The 22903-nt window shown below is 40.8% G+C and overlaps 1 pseudogene; it reads right to left on the bottom strand.

Moving 5' to 3' along the window:
- Window positions 1-13247: 13247 nt before the first annotated feature.
- LOC140502268 (myelin-oligodendrocyte glycoprotein-like) overlaps window positions 13248-22903 on the bottom strand; it is a 32119-nt pseudogene continuing 22463 nt past the window's right edge.

The following is a 22903-nucleotide window of genomic DNA, read 5'->3' as shown; positions in this document are numbered from 1 at the left end:
TATCCTCTTCTGGAATGTCCACTACATGAGAAAACATGGGTGCAAAGAAATGATACTTGGATGTCTTTGGGGACCATGGGATCACAGGAGAATCATATCTGTCCACTTCACTACCTTCTCTCTTCAGCTGGAGAGTTGGGCCAGCGGTCATCTTCTATGAGACAGATTGGTTGGAGAAAACTCCTACTTCCTGTCTTTTGGGAGGTCCTGAGTCCTTTAGTCAGAGCTGACAGTTAAGGGCTTTAGGGTAGAGTCTGAGTGATTATGGCCTTGACCCTTGGTGTCCTTTTCCAGAATGGATTTTAAGACATGCCTTTTGGTGGCAGCTGAATGGGATCCTGACAGTGACTTATTCAGTAGAAGTGGGTCTTTATATTTGTTCTTTGTGGACATGGCACCAATGCCCAGGTAATGCTGACCTAGAGGAGGAATGGGGGGAGAGGGTAATTGGACAATATTAAAGGGTTATCCTCCTGAAATCCTGGATGTCATTGGTCCTCATTCTGTTCTTACTGCAATCACTGGAAAATCCTGATCCCAAAGATCCTTTTTTCACTTTCAAAGACACGTGTGACTTGGCCCAGTTTCCCTCAGCAATATGTAGATTTCTCTTGTTCACATGCATGGTGACCCAAAGATGTCCTGAGAAATTTTGGGGTGGGAAGAGAGAAGGGTTCGTGAGAATGGAAGACGTTCTGTATATTTTGGTATGTCAGGTAATCCAGAGGTGATGGAGAAAGCCAGCTATGAGCTGTCATCGTGTGGGAGATGAGACAAGTGGTTCCAGCCATTCTAAAGGAGGGCACAGGGAAGAGAAATTGTATAGTCTACCTTGGACTAGTGTCTAAGAAGTGACAAACATTGGTGTGCTCTGCAGGGTTACTCTCAAGGAAGATCGGATGTACTGGTTTGTTTGGAGCCTCATTTTGATGTTCACCACACTTTTGACAATAACAGTTATGGACATTCTACATGGATATCCTACCCCCTTTCTTCTAGTATTGCTGCTTTCAATGAATTTTGCCAATATTGAGAACATCATCCTTGTACTGCCAGTACTAAAGTTGGTTTTAATACGTATTCAGCTTTTCCTCATAACTTTCTGATTCAGGTAACTGGGACTTGTCAGGTAGACTGATTAGCATACAGAAAATGGCCAGACTTACCAGGAGAAGTAGTTAAGGATGTTCTAGGATTTAACCCAGAAGTTCACTTATGATCAATTTGGGAGGGAATGGGAAAATGTTCACAAGAGGGAGGCTTACCAAGATCAAAGCAGGGGAAAGTGATGGCCCAGGGAAGAAGATTGACCAGGAGACACAGGATTTGACCTGGGGGCACCCAAGGAAGAAGTGGGTTGTGACAAAAAGCAAGATCATAGTCCATTTCTATATTATTTCTCCTTTCCTACTCCTTCCCTCCATCTTTTTTTCCTTTTTTCACTATAACACTTTTCTTTCCTTCTTCCTGCTTACTTTCTCCTTCCTTTTCTTTCTAAATCTGGAATTACCTCTCAACTACCAGGACAGTGCCCCTCATCACTATGTCCTACCTTTAAAGGGGTGTTTCATCCCACATCCTGTCCTTTCTCCTTTCTAGTTCCAGCTGATCCACAACCTCACCATCCTTCCAACACCCAACACTTCATTAAAATCATGCTCCTCCCCTGAAGAAGTTTTCCAAAGGGGAAAAGAAGACTGCACTTCTTTCACCCTACCTCAAGGAAACTGCAAGCCTCAGTAATCATACTTCTGTCTCTAATCTATATCAACAATGCATGGGAGTGACTCTACCAGGGGTGGAGAACCTTTTCATGTTATTAATTTAGCTGTCATCAAATAAGGCCACATTCAAGAAAAATCAATTAGATATACTTTAAAATGTATATTTTTCTGTAAAAACTCTAACTACTATATACTTAATAATTTCAAAACAAGGAGACTGTTAATTTTAAAAAGGCCATAGGTGCCCCAACCCTGTCTATATACTAGACTTGTCCTCCCAGCAATATACACCTCATGTCCTTACCCCTTCTACCCTGAGTAAATTTGCCTCAGTGGCTATAACTCCTTTCCACGGCTCTGTTTCCTTTGATCACTATCTTCTCCTTTCTTTATACTCCCCAGCAAATATTCCCACAGTGTCCTCATTGTAGCCAGGACACTAAAGACAATTTGAAATATATCCTGAGGTCTCTTGTTTTTCGCCAGGACAGGTCTGATTCTCCCATAACCACAGTACACTGAGACCACTGGGGACATGGGGCACAGATGCCTCCCTGGAGCCCATCCTCATTGATCCTGTGCAGTATGTTCTTCAATGGATATCTTCTGAGTTACAGACTTGATTCTTTATCACCTTTCTTCATTACCTACAGTAAAGAGAAAGTGTACCAAAGGAGCCAGGCCTCTCTTTTAACTACATACTAGACTGCAGGACTAACTAAATTTCTTATAGCAATTGTACAGCTGAATATTATGACTGCTTTATGTCACAAAGGAAAAACTGAGTAAAAATGTTAGCATGTAAGCTTGTTTTTTGTAAATTCTCTGAAGGTAACTTCAGGACACTTCTGAGAGTAGAGAGGATGATGGGAATTATGTGTACTTCATCCTGTTTCCACATGGTTCATATATTTTCCACTAGATCTTTATGTTTTGAATGCTTTCATTCTGTATAGTTAGGATATTAGGAATATTCAATATAGTAACACTTACAAAGTGTACACAAATTTAAAAATAATAAAAATGCTATTCTTAATCAGCTGTTCTTACTGTTGCTTTTGAATCACAGAATGTCAGAGGTGAATGAGACCTCAGTGAGTTTAGACTTATTCTCTCTGACTCCATGGGAGACAACTAGAAACAATGGAGTGGATGTTACAAAGAGACAAATTTTAGTTTGATGCCAGGGAAAACCTCCTAACAGTTATAGCAGTTCAAAAATAGAATGATCCATGTCAAGAGCATTGTGGGTTCACCATGGCGAGAAGTCATTAACCAAAAGAGTATTGAGTTTACTGTGGTAGCGATTGTTTTCCACGAATGTGTTCCAATAGGTGATCTCTGAGAGTCCTTTTCACTCTAACACTGTGTAATTCTGTGATGTAGCATGATCTACACTTGAAAAAGAAATACCAGTTACAGTATGCCTGACAATCAGCCATCCAGCTGCAATGAAAAGGGAACCAACCACTTCCTGAGGCAGCCTATCCCACCTCTGGGTCAGCTCTATTTGGGAGTAAACTTTTCTTGACCTCAGCCCTAAACATGATTCTAAATAATGTCCACCTACTGATCCCAGGGAGAGAAGAAATCTAATCCCTCTTCAATATGGCAGTTCTTCAAGTAGTTGAACACTGCTATCATTCATTCCTGAATCTATCTCTAGCACTTCATATACTGCACCACATAGTGTGATTGATGTGCAAAGACAACTTAAGAGTCAGTGGCTTCCCCAAAAGGAACTAAGACTTATCAAAACCCTCAGTTCCATAATGCAGAAAATAGTCCTGCCTCAAATTTTTCAATGGAACCAACAAAGCAATAGAATCTATGAATCACTCTAAGGAATGGGAAGATATGCTTCAAAATCTAAGGCTTATATATAGTGGCCAAATTGCACCATTAATTATTTTAATTGCTCTCTTTTGATTTTTCATCAAGTTAAGCTCCAATTTCATCTTTCTCCTGCCTAGCAAGACATCCTCTTCAATGAAGTATAAGAAATAATTTTTTAAAATCATATCAGGAAAACTAACCATGACATTAACCAAGTCTTCCAGTAGATGCAGTGTTCTGCACTAATAATATACAAAGTGTATTGTTCTTTCTTTTAGAGCAATTTTTATCATTCATAATTCAAAGTTTATTTGCTGTTGTCATTCTCTGCAATCATCGTATGTGACAGGGTACAGGCCCAAGCCAAGACATTTTCCCCTCACCCCAAAACAATTTGAGTCCCATCTGTCTCATAGGCCCTGACAAACCACCCACCTTAAATTCTCCCTGAAATTTTCCCACTTGATTTGAAATTTACCTGAGGACATAAGCCTTTCATTATCCCTTCGTCCAAATGCTTCTGGCTACTTCCCAGCCTTGATCCTATCAAAACACCCTTAACCTAGCCTAACCCTCCATTGTTTGTTATTTCTGTATTGCCTCTGGCTGCTTCCTACCCTTGATTTCATCAAAATGCCATTCTCTTGTTTGTGATCTCTGCTCACCCCAGTCCCATCAAGATCCTCCTTAGACTCCTCCTCAAGACCTGCTCTAGATGCCTCCTTCCAGACTGCTAAACCACCCTTAGATCCCTCCCACAATTTTTCTGTAAATAAGACCCACCCCATTTCCATGAAGGTGCTCAGATTTGTGAAGTGTCAAGTCAAGGGTTAGATTTCTTATGAGTCTGGCCAACATGGTGTATCTTTAGTTAACTTTGTTTTCTTTGGCTGAAAGAAGGCTTGAGTCAAAAACTCAAAGGGTGGGACCCAGCATATCAATATTTTAGGGTCCTGAGCACCCCTGTCCTCAACAGTATGTTTTGGGTTTTTTTTGGTTCTCTTTGCACGAATTCACTTTGCACCGATGTATACGTTTTCTTATAGTTGTCTATATTCTTACTTATCATTTCTTAAAAGACAGTAATATTCTATCACATTCATTTTTCACAACTTTTTAGCTACTCCATAATCACTTGGATTTGCTTCACTTCCAGTTATTTCCTTCTTTAGAAAGTTACTATAAATATCTTAGTGTATTATGTGCCTTCCTTTTCTGTCCTTGCCTTCCTCATGGTATTTGCCTAGAAGTAGAATCTTGGGGTTAAAGGTATAGATATTTTAGTCATTTTCTTAGCATGATTCCAAAATGTTTTCCAAAATACTTGCACCAATCTACATATCCAGCAGCACTGCCTCAGTGTCACTGCCTTTCCACACTTTCTCCAAAATCAGATGTTCCTAATTTTTGTCATCTTTGCCAATTCATTGGAGCAAATTTAATTTGGAGCAAATTTTCCTTGGTATTTGATCACTTATCATTCTTTGGCTCATATTCTTTGACCATTTAGGCATTAAGGAATGATTCTTAGCCCTATATGTTTCTGTTAGTGTCCTATATCCTATATTGGATATCTTACCCTTAAAAAAGAGATATTTGATGCAAATTTTTCCCCATTGGCCACTTCCTTTCTAACCCTGGTGATGCTTATTTTATTCACACAAAATATTTTTAATTTCATGTAATTTTAGAGGGCCTAAAAAAAGCTATCAAATATAAACTTTTTTTCTCAGCACCACTACAGTATGATACTTAAGGAACTATAGTGCTGGCACTGCCTTGTAATCATTCCAAATTTGTTCTTGTGCTACAGTTCTTTTCTTCAGAAGACTATGTAGCAGGATCTGACAGAGTGAGGGAATGTCCTATCTGAATTATCTACAAGGTGGCACTCTACTCAAGCCAAGGAGTCTCTTGAGAGCCTCAGGTACATGCATGAGAGACTTTCCAAAAGATTGAAGTATCGGGCAGTGTAGAAGGACTGATGTGTAGAAACTCTCCCTGACAATCCATAGAATACCTACAAAATGTTTCTAAACAAATTCTAGATTATCAGAAACCACAAAACAACAGAATAAAAGAGATTTCTAGCCCAAGACATCCTGGAAGGCCAAGGGGAAAGTTCTATCACACTAGGCTCAGAGTGCAGCACAGATGAGCCCTGGCCATGCAGTGTGACAGGGACAGGACTGGAGCAGGTTCAGGATGCAGAATCCTGGGTAACAGCTGTAGTTCTCAGATTACTCAAACCAGAAACACCAAAGACAATTTCAAATCTCAGTGAGAAAACTCTTTCACCTAGGTGAGAAGGGACTGTGATCTGGCCCTGCCAGCAGCAACCACTGCAGTGGCAGTGTCCTCTTTTGGAGCCTTCAATCTAAAGGCCCTGTGGGAATTGAGTGGCTCATCTGGATCTCAGCTTTCACCAGCAATCCTGAAAAAAGGAGAACCAGTAGCATGGTGGAGCTGGTAGAGGCTCTGGAGGGGGAACCCTACTCACAGATTCTGAGCAGAAATGCTTGTGGTTGCTCCCAGACCAGAGCACAGGCCAAGAGAGGAGTAAATTCCTCTCCCTTCATTGTGCTACTTGGAGGAACTGAGAACTTACAGGTCCCCAGAGTATACCTTCCTCTTGAAAAAGACTCAAAAGTCAAGTAACTAGCTGGGAAAATTCTCAAAAAAGGGGAAAAAAATAAGACTATAGAAGGTTACTTTCTTGGTGAACAGGTATTTTCTTCCATCATTTTGGATGAGGAAGAACCATGCATACCATCAGAAGAAGTCGTAAAAGTCAAGGCTTCTCTGTACAAAACCTCAAAAATAGATATGTAATGATCTCAGGACATGGAAGAGCTCAAAAAAGATTTTGAAAATCAAATACGAGATGTGGACGAAAATTTTGGACAAGAAATGAGAACAATGCAAAGAAATCATGAAAAACAAGTCATCAGCTTTCTAAAGGACACCCAGAAAAATGCTGAAGAAAATAATACCTTTAAAAATAGATTAACTCAAAGAGCAAAGAGGTCCAAAAAGTCAATGAGAAGAAGAATGCTTTAAAAAGCAGAATTAGTCAAATGAAAAAGGAAGTTCAAAAAGTCACTGAAGAAAATAGTTCTTAAAAATTAGAATGAAGCAGATGGAAACTAATGACTTTATGAGAAAGCAAGAAATTACAAAAATACCCCAAAAGAATGAAAAAATAGAATACAATGTGAAATATCTCATTGGAAAAACAACTGACCTACAAAATAGATCCAGTAGAGTCAATGTAAAAATTATGGGACTACCTGAGAGCCATAATCAGGAAAAGAACCTACACATCATCTTTCATGGACTTATCAAGGAAAACTGCCCTAATATTCTAGAACTAGAGGGTAAAATGAATATTGAAGAATCCACCGATCAACTCCTGAAGGAGATCTGAAAAAAAAAAAAAAAACTCCTACGAATATTGCAGTCAAATTCCAGAGTCCCCAGGTCAAGGAGTAAGTATTGCAAGCAGCCGGAAAGAAATACTTTGAGTATTGTGGCAACACAATCATGATAACACAAGATCTAGCAGCTTCTGCTTAAGGGATCAAAGAGCTTGGGATATGATGTTCCAGAAGTCAAAGGAACTAGAATTAAAACCAAGAAACACTACCCAACAAAACTGAGTATAACACATCAGGGGGGAAAATGGTTATTCAATGAAATAGAGGACATTCAAACATTCTTGATGAAAAGACCAGAGCTGAATAGAAAATTTGACTTTCAAACACTTGAATCAAGAGAAGCATGAAACGCAAACGGGAAAGAGAAATCATAAGGAACTTATTAAAGTTGAGCTGTTTACATTCCTACATGGAAAGACCATATTTGTAACTCTTGAAACTTTTCTCAGTATTTGGCTAGTTGGAGTAATTACACAACACACACACACACACACACACACACACACATACACATATAGACAGAGGGCACATGGTGAGTTGAATAGGAAGGGATGATATCTACAGAAATAAAATTGAGGGGTGAGAGAGGAATATGTTGGGAGGAGAAGGGGAGAAATGGAATGGGACAAATTATCTCTCATAAAAGGCAAGAAAAACTTTGTCAATGGAGGGAAAATAGAGGGAAGGTGAGAGGGAAAAATGAAGCTTACTCTCATCACATTTGGCTTAAAGAGGTAAAAACATGTACACTCAAATTGGTATGAAAATCTATCTTACCTTACAGGAAAGTAGGAGAGAAGGGGAGAAGCTGAGTTGATAGAAGGGAGGACAAGTGGGAAGAAGTAATAATTAGAAGTAAGCACTTTTGGGAGGGACAATGTCAAAGAAGAGAACAGAACAAATTCTCTCCCCTTAGACTGAGATTTATGAGAAAAAGGACTAGCTTTTGCCATTCTTTGTATCCCCAGGGCTTAGCAGAGTGCCTGGCACATAATAGGTGTTTAACAAAATTGGCTGAACAACTGACCACCATGAGTCATAAATCTTGACCCATAGGGAGAGAAAGCAGACAGTGAGTGATTGAGGGGATCAGAGCTGATTGCCAAGGGCTTTAAGGAAACCAAGGGAGCCTGATAGGGTAAGGTAGTCCTCAACCACTAATCTGGAAGTAGAAGACAAAGGGGTTTCACCTGCCATACATCCCTACCTCCAACAACCACTACAACTCAGAGACTTGGACATGGCATCTTCCTCCTTGAGCACAATCATAAAGTGTCAAGATGTTATTAAATGGTCAAGTAACCTGCCCAATTACAGCTGATTCTCAGGCATTGAATAAGTTTTGTATGCTCCACTCATATTATACCCCTAGCATTATTAGCAAATGAGGTATTCCTCCTTCTCTGCCCCACCTTGGGGCAAAGGCATAGAACAAAACTATCAAAAGTAAATTCTTTCCCTAGCACCACTACTGTGAGATCTATCAGACACCACAATGGTGTCACTGTTTTGTAAACATTCCAAATTGGCTCTTATGCTACCTTCCTTAATGCTTCTAAAAGGCCATGTGACAGGATCTTAAACAGTGAGGGAATGTCCTAACTGAATTTTCTACTAGGTGTCCCTCTACTCAAGCCAAAGAGTCTCTTGACAGCTTGCATAAGACATCTTTCCAAAAGACTGCAGTATTCCCTGACAGTCAATAAACATTCATTACGTACATACTATGTATTAGATATTGTGCTAAGCACTGGAAATGCAAAGGAAGGAAAAGAGTCCCTGCTTTCAAGGACTTGACAGCCTAATAGGGAAGATAATATATGAATAATGATGTGCATACAAACATCCATAATAAGAGGGAAATAATCAACAGAGGGAAGGCACTAGAATTAAGGGTGATAGAAAAAGGTTTCCTGTAGAGCGCAAGATTTTGAATTGATGCTTGAAGACAGCCAGGAAAGTCAGTAGGTAGATGTGAAGAGAGTGAGCACCCAGGCATGCAGACAGATAGAAAAATGCCTGGAGTCTAGAGACAGAATGTCTTGTTTGAGGAACAAGGACAATGTCACTAGCTTGCAGAATATGTATGTATGATTTCCCAAAAAGAATCAATCTGTGAGGGGAAAACTCTAAGGGTTTCTGGCCAGAATAGAAGAAATTGTTATTTCACTGACTCTGAGCCATCAAAACCAAAAAATGAGCAAGTGAGGCTTGTTCTGGGACCTATTATGGCCAATCAGTAAGAACCAAAGATTTGGATTTAAGGGCATAATGAAGTAGCTCTACCGAAATGGGCTTTATTAAAGCCTGATTTACAGTGCTATATTTGAAGTAATTATGAATAAAAACTACATAAGGCAGAAGAGTTAATTGTAACAGGTTTTTTTTAAAGGAATAAATAAATGAATAGGGAAGAAAAAAATGTTTAACATCTAAATGCCAAGATACCTTCAAAAGTATAAGCAATCATGTGTAAGAATATGATTCCCAGTGTGGACAGAGGGAGAAGAGAAGGGGAAGAAGAAAGAAGAGGAATAGGAGGAAGAGGAGGGGGAGGAAATAGCAGCATTGTCCAAATTAAACTGCTCAGTTGGGTCCTCAGTGGGACAGCTACAACTTCTCACAGATTGTTGTTCATCCACTTTTCTGAAAGAGGACCAGTGATGTCAGGAGAGTGATGTCTTGACTTGAAAGGGAATTGGATTTAAGTGAGACAGGGATGTGCAAAGTCGTTGGCCTCACTCTTTCCTCGAGAATCAGTGGAGTCCAGGGGAAACAATGGACTCAACCTTCTCAAAAAGTTTAGTCACAAAAGAAGAGAAAAGATAGTTGGGATGGCTGAGTCAAGTGAAGGGTTTTTGAGAATGAGTTTTTGTAGGCAGTAAGGAAGAAGTCAGTTGACAGAGTTTGAAGATAAATGAGAGAGCACTGAACTAGATTGGGATCACTTGTGTACACAGAAAAGCCTGCTTTTGCAAGGAAAAGAATCTAGATGGAGCAGAAGACATCTCAGTGGTGGAAGAAAAGGAACAGTAGTGAAAAGGGAGTTATACATGAATGACCTCAAGGTTTGTTTGTTTTTTTTTTCAACAAAATATGAGTCAAAGTTCTCAGCTAGGAGGGTAGGAGAAGGAGGAACCATGTGAAGATTAAAGAGGGATTAAAAAGTTTTGAAAGAGCCACTGTGGAGATTGGGATAGTATGTTAATAGGGGAGTTGTGAAAGGTTTGCCTTGCTTAAGGTCCTATTGAGCTTATGTAATATAAATTTACAGTGATCCTAATTAGCACACTTCATCATTTTCTCCTCCTTCATTCAGGAGCAGTGTGTATCAGACAACAAAGCAAAGAGTGGAAGTGATCCAAGGATGAAATATGATAGGGCAATATTTACAAGAAGATAAGAGGATAAGGGATTCAGGAGAAGTCTTCAGTATAGACTTAAACCAGTTCACCAAGAGCTCAAGACAGGGAAAGGAGGACAGTGTAGCTAGTAGAGGGGCGATTGCTTGGAAGAGAATTGAGGGGCTGAGAGCCTTGGGTCATGATGTGGATGAAGAACAAAGTTATTTCTGCAAAGGGGAAGAAAAGATGAAATGATAATAGAATACAATCATATAAAAGAACTTCAAAGCTCAACACAGAAGTGGTATGTCTGTGCATATGTATGATCATCTTTTGTGGGTGCCTTAAATGGGATAGAGGAGTAACTAACTGGTAATGCAGAATGAACAAGTTGAGGAAAAAGGAGTTTAGGGTGTCTGAGGTACTATCAACAGATATGTTGAAGTCCTCTAGGTGAAGGCAGGAGTTGAGAATAGACTGTGAGGAAGCACTGAACTCCTGATGTAAAGAAGGGAAGTGATTTGGAGGTCTGTAAACAGCGCTTGCCAGAAATGATAAGATGGTAGATGTGGGTTGATCGAATCTTAAAGGAGGACAGATGCCCACTCCAGCATTACCTGGCTTCCCACCCCTCCCCACCAAAATGGGAAGCAGATAGACTACAGGTTCCACCCATTAGGCATGATGATATATTTAGGCTCTTTTTCCCCTTCTGTTCTTTTTCTTTTCTCTGCTGGTAGAATCAGCAAAGGATCAGGAATTGTGATATTATAATTAGGATGCAATCTGGACTCCTGTTCCATATGTAATCATCTTTCCATTATTACAAGGTGCTTTCCAAATTTAGAGCACATTTCACAAAAGAATGAGAAAGATGATTCATGTATCAAGTAAAAACTCTTTCCTTGATTTTGGTCTGGAACTGTAATTTTATCTGTTTAGGGGGCGGAGCCAAGATGGCGGAGTAGAAAGACGCACATACACATAGCTCCGAACCCACAAGTCACAGAACGGCTAGAAGGGACCAACTCACCATGAATTCTGCACCCAGAGGCCACAGAATATTGGAGCGAGGGAGATTTCTGTTCCAGAGAGACCTGCAAACCTCTCGCAGGGGGGTCCTTCGCGCTGCCGACTGGGCGCTGGGACTGGGAGCAGAGGGCAACCCTGCCACGGCCGCGACACCGTGAGGAAAAGATCCGAGCTGGCTATGGGGACGGGACCTCCAGCAGCCACGCGGGTCCCTCCACCCACAGAGGGACCTGCAAACCTCTCGAAAAAGGTCCGTCGCGCTGCAGACACGGAGCCCAGCCCAGACCTGCTGCGGCCGCAGCTCCGAGAGGTACAGATCTGAGCAGGCTTCAGGGACGGGATCTCCAGCGGCGGCACAAGCCCCCCCACTCACAGGAGATGAGGGTCGGTGAGAGAGTCTCTTTGGCGGGTCGAGAGGGGAGTGGGGTGCCCCCATGGCTCGGGCCCCCCCCCCGGGAGATAGAAGCTGAGAGGTGGCTGCAGACAGGGCTCCCCAAGAGGGTGGGAGCCTGGATCCATTGTGGAAGGTCTGTGCATAAACCCCCTGAGGGAACTGAGCCTGAGAGGCGGCTCTGCCCTGACCTGACCACCTGAACTTAATTCTCACACTGAATAGCAGCCCTGCCCCCGCCAAAAGCCCTAAGGCTGGAAGCAGCATTTGAATCTCAGTCCCCAAACGCTGGCTGGGAGGACCAGGAGGCGAGGTGGGTGTGAGGAGAATATTCAGAGGTCAAGCCACTGGCTGGGGAGAATGCCCAGAAAAGGGAAAAGAAATAAAACTATTGAAGGGTACTTTCTCGGAGAAAAGACACTTCCTCCCTTCCTTTCTGATGAGGAAGAACAATGCTTACCATCAGGCAAAGACACAGAAATCAAGGATTCTGTGTCCCAGCCCACCCAATGGGCTCAGGCCATGGAAGCGCTCAAAAAGAATTTTGAAAATCAAGTTAGAGAAGTGGAGGAAAAACTAGGAAGAGAAATGAGAGGGATGAAAGAGAAGCATGAAAAGCAGATCAGCTCCCTGCTAAAGGAGAACCAAAAAAATGTTGAAGAAATTAACACCTTGAAAACTAGCCTAACTCAATTGGCAAAAGAGGTTCAAAAGGCCAATGAGGAGAAGAATGCTTTCAAAAGCAGAATTAGCCAAATGGAAAAGGAGATTCAAAAGCTCACTGAAGAAAATAGATCTTTCAAAACTGGAATGGCACAGATGGACGCTAAGGACTTTATGAGAAAGACAGATATCACAGAACATAGCGTGAAGATTCGAAAAATGGAAGATAATGTGAAATATCTTATTGGAAAAACAACCGACCTGGAAAATAGAATCAGGAGAGACAATGTAAAAATTCTGGGACTACCTGAAAACCATGATCAAAAGAAGAGCCTAGACATCATCTTCAATGAAATTATCAAGGAAAACTGTAATTTTATCTGTTTAGAGAATGAGTGATATAGAAATTCTTTGTCAATGCAATTACCTTAGAGAGTAACTTGAAGCAATGAGAGGTTAAATAACTTTCCCATGTTCACAAAGCTGGTGTCTGTGACAGAGGCAGGACTTTCTGAGCCCAAGGCTGGCATCCTGACCACTACATCATGCTACCTCTTAGATATTTTGTCATGCATGTTAATGTCTAACTCTTAGAGGCACAACTCTAAGATGGATCTGCTAACTCTCTGTTTCAGGTTCAATGTTGGGACAAAATGGGACACTTGTGAATCACTGAATATTTAAGACATTTGCCCTAAGACAGTAAAGGATATGCAATAAGGACACAATGTCACTTGGCTCCTCTGGATGCAATCCCCTTTGTCTCCTCTTGAAATATATCTGGTCAATCAATTTCTAGGATACAGTGACTCACAAGATCTCAGGCACCCACCATGTCCACCATGTCTGAGAGGTGCTGACTACACATGACGGGGACATTTTGTGCCCCAAGACCAAGAGGCTATATCAAGGGAGCTGGGGCAATCAGGGTTCATGGAGTGGAGGAAACTTGATCCAGAAATTAGGAAAGTTGTCTCAGGAAAGGTATGGTCGTATTACATTTAGAAAGAAAAGACTGGGACCTAAAATGAAACATCAATGGGCCAAGGCATGGGCAAGCAGGTGTATCAAGAGATAGATAAAACCAAAACTGACACTGTGACCTAAGGTGTTCTGGTCTTAGGGTCAACATAGAAGGAAGGAAGATGGGAGAGGCGATGCAATGATTCCTAGCAGAGGCATACTCAGCTCCACTGTGTTCTTCCCCCTCCCTCTAAGTCAGTGGGTCAGAGGAATGTTCACAAGAGGGTAGCTTCCTGAGCAGCCAAATGTCATGAGGTTTATGGAACTATTTTCCCCCAGATAACTGGGGTGATTTTCCCTTTTCTGATATCACAGGTAGAGAGATGTTAGATATAACCTAGAAATACTAACCATAGGTGCCAGGTCACCAACACCTAGTACTACCTGGTAGTAAGCATGAGAATGACTTGAGGTTTAGTCCTGTGCAGCCTGGCCTCTGGTAAAAGATGGTTCCTTTGGTTCACATATGTTGGATGGCTAGCAAATTACTACCCTGAAGGCCAAAGATAGTGAGATTATTTCTTACAAGTCTCAGTTTCCTCCAAAAGGGGAAAGTGACAACAGTATTTAAAGTACAATATAAATCAGGAATGGGATGTGTAATTTATTCCTACTCACAAAAAGGAATGTAAAGTGCAGACAAACCATAATGTGCTTCAACAATGTGATTAAAACAGGCTTCAGTAACCCATCCTTACACATTCAACAGGCTAAGTGTTATATTTAAACTACATACAAGCATAAAGCAGTTTTTGTCTTTGTTGTTCAGTCATTTCAGTTTTATCTGACTCTTTGGGGTTTTTTTTGGCAGAGGTACTGGAGTATTTCCTTCTCCAATTCATTTCCTGGATGAAAATCTGAGGCAAACAGGGTTAAGTCACTTGGTTAGGGTCACATAGCTAGTAAATGTCTTAGGCCAGATTTGAATTCCCCAAAATGAACCTTCCTGAATTCAGAATTGGCACTTTATCCACTGTGCCACCTATTTGTCCTATAAGGCAGTCTTCAATGATTGAGCAAGGTATTTTATATTTCACTTCTGACATTGTCAGATCAAATGCCAAGCTTGGGTCAGACATCTTTCTGTTGGCATATTCTCTGAGGCAGAAATGGTCCATGTTAATGGAGCCATTAACATCCAATGGCTCACTGGAACTCAGGAATTTCAGACCTTTCAAATCACAAGATCATAGCCAGTGCTTGACAAATCCAGGTGAAGGAAACTTATTTGGCAAAATCAGGACACAATAAACACAAGAGTCAGAGGTGACCATAGATACATGACGGCTGGGTGGAAAAAACAATGATCATCCCTTCCCCAACCTGATTGTTCTAAAGTTATATTGAAGACACCTCAAGCTTCAAGACTAGAATGGAAAAGAGAGTCAAGGAGGTCAGCAGCTTGATTTTTCTACATTTGATGAGGCATCATCTGTTCTGGCTCAGTAATCATCTACCATTGCAAATCCCTCAGTGATCCATCATCCATGTGTGGCTGCAGCACTGCTCCCAAGCTTCCATGTAGCCAACTAGATACAAGAATATTTACTGAGCATTCTAATTAGTTTGTGGGGAAAGGGGGGAGATAAAGGACCCCTGTTCCATAGATATTGACTAATGCTGAGGAGGTAGAAGAGAGCAGAATTGAGGAGCTGATGGATGAAGGTGATGGTGAGAATAAAGAGCAGAGTTTCAGGCAGTAAGGAAGAAGCCTAATATAAAACCCTCTGCTGAGCATTCAAAGCCCTTTATAACCTGCCAGTCCCTTGCCAGTCTTCTTACAGTTAATACTCTCTGCCCCATTAAACCCATGATCCAGTGACATTGACCTTGCTGTTCTTTGTACAAGACACTCCATATTGCAACTACAAGGATTTGCACTCTCTGTCCTTCATAGCTCAAATTGTCTCTCTTCTCATCATAGCTATACAACTTCCCTGACTTCCTTCCAAGGGCCAGCTACAATCATACCTCTTATGAAAACACATTCTTCCTCCTGCTTAATTCTAGTGACTTTCCTGTGCAGCTTATCTCCAATTTATCCTGTATATCTCTTGTTCAGATACAATGGTTTACACCTTGCCTCCCCTTAGGTTGACAGCAAGTACTGTTGTTTGCCATTCTTTGTATGCCCAGGCTTAGCAGAGTGCCTAGCACATAGTGGTTGATTAACAAATATTTACTGAGTGACTGACCATGATGAGTCATAAAACTTGACCCTTAAGGAAGGAATGCTGATAGTGATTGAGAGGGTTGGAGATGATTATCAAGGACTTTAAGCAAATCAAGGAGTAGGAAGCCTGGCAGGGGAAGGTGGTCCTCAGCCACTCATGTGGAAATTGAAGACAAAGAGGTTTCATCTCCCATACAACCTCACCCCCAACTTCCACTACAACTGAGAGACCTGGACATGACATCTGCCTTCTTGACCTCACTCAAGGACAAGGGAGGAAAACAAATATGTGTACTGGATGCGGTTGACTGACCTCGGTGATTAGGTATTTGTTTGAGAAGAGGATGCATAGAGAAAAGGAGAGAGGGTTAAGAAAAGAGAGGGGGAAAGAAAGAAGTGTAAAGAGAAAAAAGAAAAGGGAGACACCAGAAGGGAACAGAGAAGTAGAGAAGAGAGAGAGGGCAGGGAGGAGAAGGGACAAAAGGCCCAAGGAAAATGGGAGGAAAGGAGAGTGAGAAGAAGAGTGGGAAAGGAACCTAGTTTTCACCTTCCTCTCCTGCAAGTCTACAGCCTTCCTTACCCGATCCAATGCCACCAAATCTCCTACTCACCTTCTTTGGTGATTTGTTCCTTCCCTTACATTCTTTTAAATTCTTACACCAATATAACTTCACCCCTAACTGAGCATGGGTCGTCTAGACTCAACTTGGTCTCTCATCAACTGCCTGTGGGGACATTCACTTGCAATTAAGTCAAATGCAGCTCCCACATGAAATTACCTTATTGTGAGGTCTGGAGACTGGCAGTGTGTGATGACAAACCTTCTTAATAAGTATACTGACACAAACTTTAATATTACCAGCATCAAACCTGTCGCCAAAGTCATCCAGTTATAAATGTAGTTCCATTCATAAAAATACCCTGTAGGTGAAAAGTTAACCATGAGTTGATGCATATGGGAAACATCTGTTTCTGGGTTGGACCATGTGTTTCTGGCCCTTTCACAGTCCCTGGGTCCTCTGAACCCTCTCCAATCCCCTCCCTGGGCTTCAGTTATGTCTTATGTACCACATTCTATTTGAAATAATATAGATTTACAAGGGTCCCAATCCTCAATATTTTAGGTAAGTCCATCGTAGCAGGGGGAGAGAAGGGTAACTATGGTTCAGGAATTCTCAGGGACTCAGTTACATATGAGGTTCAAGACTGTGTGAAGACTGGAGTATTTGGATCAGTTTTGCAAAGATAGTATGGGAAAATTCAGGGTCAGGAAACACTTAGTAGGATGTCTACACATGAACTGGTGGACACAACAGGGCCAGAATTATGCAGAGACTGGGACCCAATCAGAATTCAGGGCAGTGCATGGGCTGAGGGGTATACAGACTGGAAATGTTCAGAGTTGGGGGTATAGAGGCAAATACATACCAAGGTTACACTGAGCTACAAGGGGTCAGGACTGTACAAAGACTGGTGGAGTCTCAGGATCTGTGCTACTTAGGGACTGTCCAGCTTGGGCTTTATTAACATCTCATGATTCCAGCATATTTATACCCTACTTACCTCCTTCTTACCTATGCATCTATGTCGGACCCAAAGGAAATAAATGGCCACTTCAACTTCAAATGCAAAAATCACAATCAGGATCCAATTGATCTCATTCAGCCTGGGAACTGACCTGGGAAGATATACTAAAAGAAACCCCTAAATGAAGCATTCTGGGAAAATGGCATAGTAAGTCAGAAATTTTCAGACTCTCCAAGTTTCCTCCACAAACAGATAGAAAATAACCACAAAAGGAACACATAGCAGCAAAAATAAAGGGGTAAAACAACACTCTTCCTAAGACAACTTGAGATGACTTCAGAAAAGATAGCCCCTGCAGAGCCTGAGGTGTGGTCTGAATGAAGTGTAGGCAGCTTCAAGCAAACTCTGTTGAATCAACAAACAACAGGCTCTGGAGGCAGCTCCTGCAGGAAGGAGACTAGGCCTCAAGAAATTTCACCTCACTAAGATTTTCCCTCACACGCTTCCATCTAGCAAAAAACTTGGGGATCAGAGGATTGAGTGGGGGAAAATTGAGAGGGGGATCCCTGCTGTTTCTGGACTCCAGTCCCAGTGGTGCTGGACACACATGACCCTGGACTGTGACCAAGGAGGAACAAGCACATGCCAATGAGTGAGGTAGATACCACAGGAAGCAAGAACATTTTGGGATGTGACTGGGAAAGCCTGAAGTTGAACGTCTGAAGAGAATACAGAAAATAACAGTAAGGAAAACCTCAGGACTGGAGCATCATTACCCAAAGGTCAGGATTAAGACCTGATTACAATAATAAGCTTCTAAAATAAAACAAAGAAAAATAAAAATGAGTAAACAAAGGAAAAAGAATTCCACCATAGATAGTTACATTGGTATAAAAGAAAATCTGGGTTCATATTCAGAGGAAGATACCAAGGCTAAAAAAGCCACTCGTACCCCAAGGAATTACATCAAATGATCACAGGTTTAAAAAGAATATTTGGAAGAAAAAAACAAAAACACTTCAAGAAAATTATGATAAAAAGTTAACCAATTGGAAAAAGAAGTTCAAAATCTTAAGGAAGAAAGTAGCTCCTGAAAAACTAGAACTGGAGAAAGGAAATCAAATGATATTATAAGACACCAAGAAACACTAAACTAAAAAGCATAGAAGAGAATTTGAAGCATCACATGAGAAAAAAACAAATGATCTAGAAAACAGATTGAGAAGAGACACTATAAGAATTTTAGCACTAACTTAAAATTATTATCAAGATAAGAATCTTGATATAATGTAACAAGAAATTATTAGAAAAAAATGCCCTGAAATTCTAGAACAAGAAAGTAAAGTACAAGTAGAAAAAAAATTACAATTCACTGCCTGAAAGATGTTTCAGGACAAAAAAGGCAGCCAAGTTTAAAAATTCCCAGGTTAAGGAGCAAACATTTCAAGCATGAAGGAAAAAAATTATTAAAAATCCGGTGGAGATACCATCAGGGTTTCACAAGACCTAACAGCTTCTACTTTAAAAGACTGCACATCTCAGAACAATGTGTTTTAAAGAGCAAAAGAGTTAAAGTTGAAATCATGAATAACATACTGGGCAAAATTGATTATAATCCTGAATTTGAAAAAAATTGGACACTTAATGTACTGAAAGACATTAAGGTATTTGTGACAAAAAGATGAGACCTAAAGCAAAATTTTGATATAGAAGATCCAGAAAAAATAAAAAGAAAACATTAAAGACTAAATATGAGGGACTCATTAGAACCAACTGTTTAATTCTAATATATGAAAATTATCAAAATTCTTAAGAATGTCATCATTTCAAACAACAGTTTGAAAGTAAGTTGGGGCCAAGATGGCGAAGTGAAAGCAACGACTCACCCAAGCTCCTGGAAAAACTCCTCTGGATATCTCTGGGGGGAGAGTCTGAACAGACTTTGGAGGTATAGAATCCAGTGGGTGATGGACTTTGACGGATTCGGAGCCCAGGTTGGACTGGAGGGTCCACGGGAGGGATCTGTTCCGCAGGGGTAAGACCCCGGCGCACAGCGCAGCACGGTAGGTGTGACAGGGCGGAGGGGACCTGAGAGGCCTGAGAGTGGCGGGCGAGACCAGCGGAGCAGGAGATAAGCCAGGCTGAGCCGATGAGAGCCGCTGAGCGCCAGATATCAGCGCAGCAGCCCTTAAAACCTTCAGCCTGAAGACTGGACTTCGGTGGGTCAGCTACTTGAACTTCCAGGAGTTGGGATGGTGGAGTGATCAGTAAGTGCTCTCTCCTCCCTTCTGATGACCGTGAGGGAACCATAAAATTCTTCCCCAGATTAATCCTGGATCAGCGGGAACAGTAGAAGGGGGCGGGTGGTCTCACAACACCAGAGGCTGGAAAAGTGGCAAGGGGGGATTCTTCCTACTGTGGCGGAGGCAATCTGGAGGGACAGACAACCCAGGGCAGAGAAAATTCGCACTGAGACCCAGGCAAGCCTCAGAGCCGGGAGACAAGCCCCAGGAGGGCCGGGAACACGCATTAGTTTCTAGGCGTACCCCAGCCCTCCAGGGGAAAAGGGAAGACAATAGGAAAGCTGGGATCACCATCCCCTGACCTTGCCTTTGCCTCAAGTCAGCTGAGGAGATCTCCTGAGACCAGACCACACCTCCCACACACCTAACAAGCTAACCCCAGGGTTGATCTGGGAAACAACAACAACAACAAAAAAAGCCTGCTTTCAGCCTAGACACACAGCAGCCCAACTTAAAAGATCTGTATCTTCTGACTGAAAGAACCAAAAGCTACAACACTCAGCCAACATCATGAATCGGAAAAAGCAGACGAAAAGTGAAAAAACCATAGAATCTTTCTATGGGGATAAGGACCAAAACACAAACACCAAAGAGGTCAGAGCTGAGACTGTACTTCCATCTGAAACCTCAGATGGGACTATGAGTTTCCCGCAAGCACAACTAGATTACCTGGAACGTCTGAAGAAGGATATAAAAGAAAAACTGGCCAATGATTTTAAAATTATAAAAAAAGAATTCACTGATGAGAACATCACTCTGAAAAGAAAAATTGAAGAAATAGAAAAGGAAGTTCAAAAATTAACTGGAGAGAATAACTCCCTAAAAGGAAGAGTTAATCAAATGGAAAAGGAAACCCAAAACCTAATTGGGAAAATTGAACAGATGGAAAAGGAAACCCCAAACCTAACTGGGAAAATTGGTCGAATGGAAAAAGAAATACAAAAATTAAATGGAGAAAATAGCTCCTTAAAGGGAAAAATTGGTCAGATGGAAAAGGAAATGCAAAAGCTAACTGAAGAAAAAAATATGATGAAGATTAGAATTGGGCAAGTAGAAACTAATGACTCAATGAGGCAACAAGAATCAGTCAAACAAAATCTAAAGAATGAAAAGATAGAAGAAAATGTAAAATATTTAATTGAAAAAACAACTGAACTGGAAAATAGATCCACGAGAGAAAATTTAAGAATTATTGACCTGCCAGAAACCCATGATGAAGAAAAGAGTCTGGACAACATCTTCCAGGAAATCATCAAGGAAAACTGCCCAGAAGTACTAGACTCAGAGGGCAAAATAGTCATCCAAAGAATCCACCGTTCCCCTCCCGAAAGGGATCCCAAACTCAAAACCCTAAGAAATATAGTTGCCAAATTCCAGAGCTATCAAGTGAAGGAGAAAATACTACAAGCAGCCAGAAAGAAACAATTCAAATATCAAGGACACAGTCAGGATCACACAGGACCTTGCAGCTTCTCCATTAAAAGATCGAAAGAACTGGAACCCAATATTCCGTAAGGCAAAGGAGCTGGGACTTCAACCAAGGATCAACTACCCAGCAAAGTTCAGCATAACATTTCAGGCAAGGAGAAAGTCATTCAACGAAATAAGGGATTTCCAGAGCTTCCTGACCAAAACACTAGAACTCAATAGACAATTTGATCTTCAAATGCAGGTCTCCAGAGAATCATAAAAAGGTAAACAGAGGGGAAAAAACAAAAACAAAAACTTGCTACTCAATTAGGGCAAACTGTTTACCTCCCTATAAGGGAAGATGATACTGTTAATCTTGAGAACTGTGCAGCTATTATGATAAAAGGGATATATGTAGAGGGAACGGGCATAAAGTAAATGATGTCATGTCAAAAATATGATTTAAGTATGAGAAGGGAATGTAATAGGAGGTGTGGAAAGGGGGAAGCAGAAAATGGCAAATTATATCACAGGAAGAAGTACAAAACTACAGTAGAGGGAAGGAGGGGAGGGAGATGAGCATTGTTTGAGAGGTACTCTCATCTGATTTGTTCAAAGGAGGGAACAATAATCTTAAGTAGATAATCCTAACTAGCTCTATAGGGAGTAGGAGGGGAAGGGGGAAGAAAGGGGAGGGTGGCTAAAAGGGAGGAAAGAAGCAATAAGAGTAAAGGGGAGTACAAGGGAGGGGGGCTAAAAGAAGGTGGGGAAGGCTGCAGGAGGAGGGGGAGAAAAGTGAATACTATTGAGGAGGGGAAGGGAGACGGGAGAGCTAAAAGCACAAATGGTGGGAAAGAGGTTGGAGGGAAATACACAGATTGTAATCATAACTGTGAATGTGAATGGAATGAACTCTCCCATAAAACGGAGACGGATAGCAGAATGGATTAAAAGCCATAATCCAACAATATGCTGATTACAAGAAACACATTTGAAACGGGGGGATACACATAGGATAAAGGTCAAAGGATGGAGCAGAATATATTGTGCTTCAGCTCATGTAAGAAAGTCAGGAGTAACAATCCTAATCTCAGACAAAGCGAAAGCAGAAATAGATCTAATCAAAAGGGATAAGGATGGAAACTATATCCTGCTAAAAGGCTCCATAGACAATGAAGCAATATCATTACTAAACATGTATGCTTCAAGCGGTATAGCATCCAGATTCTTAGAGGAGAGGTTGGGGGAGTTGAAGGAAGAAATTGATAGCAAAATTATACTAGTGGGGGACCTCAACCTCACCCTCTCTGAACTCGATAAATCCAACCTCAAAATAAACAAGAAAGAGGTTAAGGAGGTAAATAAAACTTTGGATAAGGTAGATATGATAGATCTTTGGATAAAATTAAATGGGAATAGAAAGGAATATACTTTTTTCTCAGTGGTACATGGAACATTTACAAAAATTGACCATGTACTAGGACATAAAAATCTCACAATCCAGTGCAGAAAGGTAGAGATAATCAATGCATCCTTTTCAGATCATAATGCATTAAAAATTACATGTAATAAAACGCCATGGAAAGAGAAACCAAAAATCATTTGGAAACTAAATAATCTAATTCTAAAGAAGGGTTGAGTTAAAGAAGAAATCATAGAAACAATCAACAATTTCATTCAAGAGAATGACAATAGTGAGACAACATACCAAAACTTATGGGATACTGCAAAAGCAGTTATTAAGGGAAGTTTTATATCTTTGAATGCTTACATAAATAAAATAGAGAAAGAGGAGATCAATAACTTGGGCTTGCAGTTGAAAAAGCTAGAAAAAGAACAAATTGAAAATCCCCAAGTAAATACCAAATTAGAAATAATGAAAACCAAAGGAGAGATTAATAAAATTGAAATTAAGAAAACTATTGAATTAATAAATAAAACCAATAGTTGGTTTTATGAAAAAACTAATAAAATTGATAAACCTTTGGTCAATCTGATTAAAAAAAAGAAAGAAGAAAACCAAATTACTAATATTAAAAA

Source organism: Notamacropus eugenii, chromosome 4 (assembly GCF_028372415.1).
Source record: "Notamacropus eugenii isolate mMacEug1 chromosome 4, mMacEug1.pri_v2, whole genome shotgun sequence".
Classification (NCBI taxonomy): Eukaryota; Metazoa; Chordata; class Mammalia; order Diprotodontia; family Macropodidae; genus Notamacropus; species Notamacropus eugenii.
Note: the sequence above shows the minus strand (reverse complement) of the source record. Positions and strands in the feature narration are given on the sequence as shown.